Source organism: Vicia villosa, linkage group LG2 (genome assembly GCF_029867415.1).
Source record: "Vicia villosa cultivar HV-30 ecotype Madison, WI linkage group LG2, Vvil1.0, whole genome shotgun sequence".
In the NCBI taxonomy this organism is placed as follows: Eukaryota; Viridiplantae; Streptophyta; class Magnoliopsida; order Fabales; family Fabaceae; genus Vicia; species Vicia villosa.
In genome coordinates, this window is record NC_081181.1 from 175,937,610 (window position 1) to 175,946,997 (window position 9,388).

Genomic DNA, 9,388 nt, shown 5'->3' on the forward strand with positions numbered 1-9,388 from the left:
AATCACAATCACATTTGCACCTCCTAGGGTAATCCCTTTTCACTCTTTTCAAAATCAAAGTTACATTTCTACTGTTTCGAGTACAAAATCGAACCTTTTGTTTATATCCGACGAATGGATAGATTTTTAAAGGGAACAAGGATAAAGACCTCCTAACTCAGGGTAGACCTCCTAGTTTGCTTGCTCAAAATCAAAACAAACAAAATTCTCATACACTGTTGTTTTTTTAAAACGAATTTTCCAAAAGACAATATTTTGTATACATCCAAACACGGATCATTACAAAATTAACGATCTTTTCAAAACATCTTTCGAAAGATAAACAAGCATTTGTATATATCCGCACAAGGATCATTACAAATTCTATTTGCAAAGGTATTTCAAAAACACAGGTAAAGCATTCCGAATCAATTGAAAAGTAAAGCAAATGAGCTAAGCAAACTAAAGAGCCCATGGATAACCATGGATACAAAGGGTGCTAACACCTTCCCTTTGTATAACCTACCCCCTTACCCAGAATCTCTCAAAGGTCTTTTTTCTGTTTCTTTTATAAACCTTTCCTTCATTGGATAAAATAAAAGGTCGGTGGCGACTCTGTAAACTTTTTCAAAAGTGACGCGAAAGCGTCCGATCGACAAAAAAGAGTCAGTTCACGTATCCCACCCACGGAGGGGTATGGCCCGAAAGGACGGTCCACACAACGCTTCGAACCGGGCGCAATTCGGAGTTACGGTTCTCAACTTATGGCGAAAACAAGATTTCACTTTTGCTGTCAGCCGCTAAGCGGGCGTACTCTCGCTGAGCGACCATGACAGATAGCATCTCGTTAAATATGGGTAAAAATCACATTTTTAGGTTATGTTTTGGGGTAATTGTTCCCAAATCATCAAACCTTCATTCTTAGGGTAGATTAGCTTAGAAAATAACTTCGGAGGTTGCATACGGATGATCGGGGGTGGATTGAGCATCAAACGGAGCTGACAAACCGGGAGATTTTCGGTTCATTTCTCTTCTTCTTTGTGTATTTCTCTTTGGTTGGGTTTGTTTGTATAGTTACTCGAATCTTATGTATATTTACCGATTATAATGTTATGTTTAACTTGCTTTACAAATCTGTGTTGATGTTGTTCTGGATTTTTGCTCTATGCTGGGGATTTGGGTTGCTTTAGAGATAAACTTCTTAAATCCTTATCTAGGATGATAATCTGTTGGTTTTGAACTCTAGAGATAGATTTAGATCTAGCATTCACTGTGGGTATCTGTACTTAATGCTTTCGTATTTGAGCGGCGCGCGAGAGATCGCCGACGTGAGAATACGGATGTTCTCGCGACTTTGCGTTAGAGATAACCTTAGTTGTGAGATTATCTCGTTTGTGCTCTAGAGATGGACGCTTATGTGAGAGATACGTGATGACATAGATGAGTATCGTAGGTTGAGTATAACGGGTTGGTAAGTGTATGTTTGTGAAGAGTGGATATATTTACATTCCTGATAAGTTATTTCTCTTCTAAGAATGTGTTTATTCTTTTACTGTCTATATCTTTGTTTAATTTTTTCTCATTCAATCCCGAGCTCGAAACTATATAAACTATTGAATGACATCTCTCCATCTTTGAGCACGATAATTCCCGGATCAATATTTCCAAATCTTTTGTTGCTTGCCGCTATGCCTGCTTCAACAAAATGGCGCCGTTGCCAGGGATGGTTGTTGAATTGCATCACAATAGTTTCCGTGGTCTTGAGCTTTGTATATATCGTATATATTGTATAGTTTCACTTGTATATTTTCACTTGTATATGTTTACTTGTTTACATTCACAAATTTTTCCTTTTTGTATATTAATAGTTGTTTGTGTTCCATACTTGTGCATATGTGTTTGTTTGTGTATATAGTTGTATATTTTCGTTTTTATGTTCGTATAATCGTTGTATATATTTGTACCTGTAACGTTTGTTAAGTGGTTGGTTAAGACACTTTCTTTAGGCTTGTGCGGTGAGACGTCACCATGGCATGACTGAAGGAAACTACTTTCCAAACACCGAAACAATAAAGGCGTCGAGCTAACAACGTAAAACAAGCGCTTGTTGGGAGGCACCCCAACGGTTGTAAATGTTGTTTATATTTAGGATTAAGAAGTATTTAGGTGAAGTGGAGGAAAATTGGAACAACTGTTTTTGTTCTGATTTTTCTGGTTTTTCTGTCATCCGCTAAGCGAGCCTAGCTTCGCTAAGCGATGACAGTAAAATTTTGTTTTCTTGCTATGTACCAGTGGGGTTCCTATTCCACTTGGTCACTCCTTTTTCCCACTCTCACCAAGGCTAATTAATAGTATATATTAGTTTTGTTTATCTAATTCTTTTGTTGGTTGTTTGTACTCAAATTTTGTTCGGTGATTCGAAGATTTTTGAGGTGATTTTCCAAAGCTTGAGTGTTTCAACCTGCGGATGTATGGTAGGATATTATTTTTGAAGTTGTATCATTCAAGGTACTCATTTATCGCTTTCTATAGCATAACATGTTTAGGAAACTTTTCATTTGTACAATTACCATACCATTCATTCTTTTGCATTACTTGCTTGTTGATTGAATCACTTTAGTTCCCAAACCATAAATGTGAGGAAGCTTTCCATTGTTTACATATGCTGGAGGCCACAATCTTTGTTTTAACTCGATTTTAATATGCTTAATCTTTTGTTTATGTTGATTTTATGAAAGCATGAAAATGGTCAAGGCATTTTGTTTCATTTTGAGCACAACCACCATAACCAAATAGTCAATTCACCTTGTGAGTGTGTGATCATTTGTTAACCCTTTTGAGCCTTTTTGTCAATGTCCATGTTGTTTTTTCTAAATGCTTATCTTTGAGTGTTTGGTTCTCATTTTTGCATGGATGATTGATTCTTTGTTTTCTTGAACCCTCAACCATGATTTTTGGTAAGAATTTTTACCTTGCCTTAGAAAGTAGGGAGTATTCACATGATGATGTGGTTGAATTCAAGTTGGGGAGAGAAATGGTTGCTACTTATTTGGTTGTTGCTATGAGGTTGAAAAGAAAGAAAAAAAAGTGAAAAGAAAAGAAAAGAAAAAAAAAAGGAGAAAAAGTTTTGAAAAATAAAAAGAAAAGAGAAGTGAATAATTGTGCTAATAAGTATTGTGATTGGTTTGAGAAACTTGTGGTTATGGAAGAAGTTTAATCGAGGTTTTGTTGTTTGAATCTTTGGTGAACTGATCACTCCCTTAGGTTTAGGCAAGTTTTTGTTTCGATTAGCCTTAGGACATATCCCTTGTTTGTTAACCAAGCCACATTACAACCTTGTAAAGTCCTTGTGATTCTTGTTTTTGTATCTTCAATGTGATTTTTGGATGAATGCATAATTTAATCTTTTGTTTGCAAGATTGTTGGATGAGTGTTAAAAGTCCCTCACCTTTGTGTGTTCTTCATCCATTGATGAAATTTTGCTAGGTGTGATTCATGATGTGAGCATGTATTGTGTTAGAATGTTTTGTATGCTTTTTGTTCTTAGGATTCGTTTCGTTTACATGTTGTCGTTGTAGGATAGTGGTAAGTACTTACTTTGTTTATACGTTTTTGTATTGAGCCATACATTTGTTTTTGGTTTTTCTAAACTTGTTGACTCACAATTCTTTGGTTTATTACTTTCAATTCTTTGATTTATTTGACATTGTTTGAGGACAAACAAAGTTTCAAGTTGGGGAGAGTTTGATAAGTGCCAAAATGTACTTATTTTGTGTATGTAAATAGTGACACTTATCGATACTTTTGTTAATACCGTTTGAATAATTCCCCGTTTTATGTATAAATATGTATACTTTGTGAATAGTTGTAATTTCATATACTTTTATACCATTTGATAGTTTTTCCTGTGTTTTGTAGGTAGTTATGCATATTGGAGCCTTGAGGAATAAAGTGTCAAAGGCACGGCTTCGGTTTCGTAGTTTTGGTGCAAGCCCGCTAAGCCACCGTCAAGCGGACTTCCATAGGCTCAAAATAAGGATGACCAAAATCATAATTTTGGTTTCCATTCATTCATTATTGGATAGAGCATTGAATAAGCTTTCCAACGCTTCGAACCGGGCGCAATTCGGAGTTACGGTTCTCAACTTATGGCGAAAACAAGATTTCACTTTTGCTGTCAGCCGCTAAGCGGGAGTACTCTCGCTGAGCGACCATGACAGATAGCAGCTCGTTAAATATGGGTAAAAATCACATTTTTAGGTTATGTTTTGGGGTAATTGTTCCCAAATCATCAAACCTTCATTCTTAGGGTAGATTAGCTTAGAAAATAACTTCGGAGGTTGCATACGGATGATCGGGGGTGGATTGAGCATCAAACGGAGCTGACAAACCGGGAGATTTTCGGTTCATTTCTCTTCTTCTTTGTGTATTTCTCTTTGGTTGGGTTTGTTTGTATAGTTACTCGAATCTTATGTATATTTACCGATTATAATGTTATGTTTAACTTGCTTTACAAATCTGTGTTGATGTTGTTCTGGATTTTTGCTCTATGCTGGGGATTTGGGTTGCTTTAGAGATAAACTTCTTGAATCCTTATCTAGGATGATAATCTGTTGGTTTTGAACTCTAGAGATAGATTTAGATCTAGCATTCACTGTGGGTATCTGTACTTAATGCTTTCGTATTTGAGCGGCGCGCGAGAGATCGCCGACGTGAGAATACGGATGTTCTCGCGACTTTGCGTTAGAGATAACCTTAGTTGTGAGATTATCTCGTTTGTGCTCTAGAGATGGACGCTTATGTGAGAGATACGTGATGACATAGATGAGTATCGTAGGTTGAGTATAACGGGTTGGTAAGTGTATGTTTGTGAAGAGTGGATATATTTACATTCCTGATAAGTTATTTCTCTTCTAAGAATGTGTTTATTCTTTTACTGTCTATATCTTTGTTTACTTTTTGCTCATTCAATCCCGAGCTCGAAACTATATAAACTATTGAATGACATCTCTCCATCTTTGAGCACGATAATTCCCGGATCAATATTTCCAAATCTTTTGTTGCTTGCCGCTATGCCTGCTTCAACAAAATGGCGCAGTTGCCAGGGATGGTTGTTGAATTGCATCACAATAGTTTCCGTGGTCTTGAGCTTTGTATATATCGTATATATTGTATATTTTCACTTGTATATTTTCACTTGTATATGTTTACTTGTTTACATTCACAAATTTTTCCTTTTTGTATATTAATAGTTGTTTGTGTTCCATACTTGTGCATATGTGTTTGTTTGTGTATATAGTTGTATATTTTCGTTTTTATGTTCGTATAATCGTTGTATATATTTGTACCTGTAACGTTTGTTAAGTGGTTGGTTAAGACACTTTCTTTAGGCTTGTGCGGTGAGACGTCACCATGGCATGACTGAAGGAAACTACTTTCCAAACACCGAAACAATAAAGGCGTCGAGCTAACGACGTAAAACAAGCGCTTGTTGGGAGGCACCCCAACGGTTGTAAATGTTGTTTATATTTAGGATTAAGAAGTATTTAGGTGAAGTGGAGGAAAATTGGAACAACTGTTTTTGTTCTGATTTTTCTGGTTTTTCTGTCATCCGCTAAGCGAGCCTAGCTTCGCTAAGCGATGACAGTAAAATTTTGTTTTCTTGCTATGTACCAGTGGGGTTCCTATTCCACTTGGTCACTCCTTTTTCTCACTCTCACCAAGGCTAATTAATAGTATATATTAGTTTTGTTTTTCTAATTCTTTTGTTGGTTGTTTGTACTCAAATTTTGTTCGGTGATTCGAAGATTTTTGAGGTGATTTTCCAAAGCTTGAGTGTTTCAACCTGCGGATGTATGGTAGGATATTATTTTTGAAGTTGTATCATTCAAGGTACTCATTTATCGCTTTCTATAGCATAACATGTTTAGGAAACTTTTCATTTGTACAATTACCATACCATTCATTCTTTTGCATTACTTGCTTGTTGATTGAATCACTTTAGTTCCCAAACCATAAATGTGAGGAAGCTTTCCATTGTTTACATATGCTGGAGGCCACAATCTTTGTTTTAACTCGATTTTAATATGCTTAAACTTTTGTTTATGTTGATTTTATGAAAGCATGAAAATGGTCAAGGCATTTTGTTTCATTTTGAGCACAACCACCATAACCAAATAGTCAACTCACCTTGTGAGTGTGTGATCATTTGTTAACCCTTTTGAGCCTTTTTGTCAATGTCCATGTTGTTTTTGCTAAATTCTTATCTTTGAGTGTTTGGTTCTCATTTTTGCATGGATGATTGATTCTTTGTTTTCTTGAACCCTCAACCATGATTTTTGGTAAGAATTTTTACCTTACCTTAGAAAGTAGGGAGTATTCACATGATGATGTGGTTGAATTCAAGTTGGGGAGAGAAATGGTTGCTACTTATTTGGTTGTTGCTATGAGGTTGAAAAGAAAGAAAAAAAAGTGAAAAGAAAAGAAAAGAAAAAAAAAAGGAGAAAAAGTTTTGAAAAATAAAAAGAAAAGAGAAGTGAATAATTGTGCTAATAAGTATTGTGATTGGTTTGAGAAACTTGTGGTTATGGAAGAAGTTTAATCGAGGTTTTGTTGTTTGAATCTTTGGTGAATTGATCACTCCCTTAGGTTTAGGCAAGTTTTTGTTTCGATTAGCCTTAGGACATATCCCTTGTTTGTTAACCAAGCCACATTACAACCTTGTAAAGTCCTTGTGATTCTTGCTTTTGTATCTTCAATGTGATTTTTGGATGAATGCATAATTTAATCTTTTGTTTGCAAGATTGTTGGATGAGTGTTAAAAGTCCCTCACCTTTGTGTGTTCTTCATCCATTGATGAAATTTCGCTAGGTGTGATTCATGATGTGAGCATGTATTGTGTTAGATTGTTTTGTATGCTTTTTGTACTTAGGATTCGTTTCGTTTACATGTTGTCGTTGTAGGATAGTGGTAAGTACTTACTTTGTTTATACGTTTTTGTATTGAGCCATACATTTGTTTTTAGTTTTTCTAAACTTGTTGACTCACAATTCTTTGGTTTATTACTTTCAATTCTTTGATTTATTTGACATTGTTTGAGGACAAACAAAGTTTCAAGTTGGGGAGAGTTTGATAAGTGCCAAAATGTACTTATTTTGTGTATGTAAATAGTGGCACTTATCGATACTTTTGTTAATACCGTTTGAATAATTCCCCGTTTTATGTATAAATATGTATACTTTGTGAATAGTTGTAATTTCATATACTTTTATACCATTTGATAGTTTTTCCTGTGTTTTGTAGGTAGTTATGCATATTGGAGCCTTGAGGAATAAAGTGTCAAAGGCACGGCTTCGGTTTCGTAGTTTTGGTGCAAGCCCGCTAAGCCACCGTCAAGCGGACTTCCATAGGCTCAAAATAAGGATGACCAAAATCATAATTTTGGTTTCCATTCATTCATTATTGGATAGAGAATTGAATAAGCTTTCCAACGCTTCGAACCGGGCGCAATTCGGAGTTACGGTTCTCAACTTATGGCGAAAACAAGATTTCACTTTTGCTGTCAGCCGCTAAGCGGGAGTACTCTCGCTGAGCGACCATGACAGATAGCAGCTCGTTAAATATGGGTAAAAATCACATTTTTAGGTTATGTTTTGGGGTAATTGTTCCCAAATCATCAAACCTTCATTCTTAGGGTAGATTAGCTTAGAAAATAACTTCGGAGGTTGCATACGGATGATCGGGGGTGGATTGAGCATCAAACGGAGCTGACAAACCGGGAGATTTTCGGTTCATTTCTCTTCTTCTTTGTGTATTTCTCTTTGGTTGGGTTTTTTTGTATAGTTACTCGAATCTTATGTATATTTACCGATTATAATGTTATGTTTAACTTGCTTTACAAATCTGTGTTGATGTTGTTCTGGATTTTTGCTCTATGCTGGGGATTTGGGTTGCTTTAGAGATAAACTTCTTGAATCCTTATCTAGGATGATAATCTGTTGGTTTTGAACTCTAGAGATAGATTTAGAGCTAGCATTCACTGTGGGTATCTGTACTTAATGCTTTCGTATTTGAGCGGCGCGCGAGAGATCGCCGACGTGAGAATACGGATGTTCTCGCGACTTTGCGTTAGAGATAAGCTTAGTTGTGAGATTATCTCGTTTGTGCTCTAGAGATGGACGCTTATGTGAAAGATACGTGATGACATAGATGAGTATCGTAGGTTGAGTATAACGGGTTGGTAAGTGTATGTTTGTGAAGAGTGGATATATTTACATTCCTGATAAGTTATTTCTCTTCTAAGAATGTGTTTATTCTTTTACTGTCTACATCTTCGTTTACTTTTTGCTCATTCAATCCCGAGCTCGAAACTATATAAACTATTGAATGACATCTCTCCATCTCTGAGCACGATAATTCCCGGATCAATATTTCCAAATATTTTGTTGCTTGCCGCTATGCCTGCTTCAACAAAATGGCGCCGTTGCCGGGGATGGTTGTTGAATTGCATCACAATAGTTTCCGTGGTCTTGAGCTTTGTATATATCGTATATATTGTATAGTTTCACTTGTATATTTTCACTTGTATATGTTTACTTGTTTACATTCACAAATTTTTCCTTTTTGTATATTAATAGTTGTTTGTGTTCCATACTTGTGCATATGTGTTTGTTTGTGTATGTAGTTGTATATTTTCGTTTTTATGTTCGTATAATCGTTGTATATATTTGTACCTGTAACGTTTGTTAAGTGGTTGGTTAAGACACTTTCTTTAGGCTTGTGCGGTGAGACGTCACCATGGCATGACTGAAGGAAACTACTTTCCAAACACCGAAACAATAAAGGCGTCGAGCTAACGACGTAAAACAAGCGCTTGTTGGGAGGCACCCCAACGGTTGTAAATGTTGTTTATATTTAGGATTAAGAAGTATTTAGGTGAAGTGGAGGAAAATTGGAACAACTGTTTTTGTTCTGATTTTTCTGGTTTTTCTGTCATCCGCTAAGCGAGCCTAGCTTCGCTAAGCGATGACAGTAAAATTTTGTTTTCTTGCTTTGTACCAGTGGGGTTCCTATTCCACTTGGTTCACTCCTTTTTCTCACTCTCACCAAGGCTAATTAATAGTATATATTAGTTTTGTTTTTCTAATTCTTTTGTTGGTTGTTTGTACTCAAATTTTGTTCGGTGATTCGAAGATTTTTGAGGTGATTTTCCAAAGCTTGAGTGTTTCAACCTGCGGATGTATGGTAGGATATTATTTTTGAAGTTGTATCATTCAAGGTACTCATTTATCGCTTTCTATAGCATAACATGTTTAGGAAACTTTTCATTTGTACAATTACCATACCATTCATTCTTTTGCATTACTTGCTTGTTGATTGAATCACTTTAGTTCCCAAACCATAAATGTGA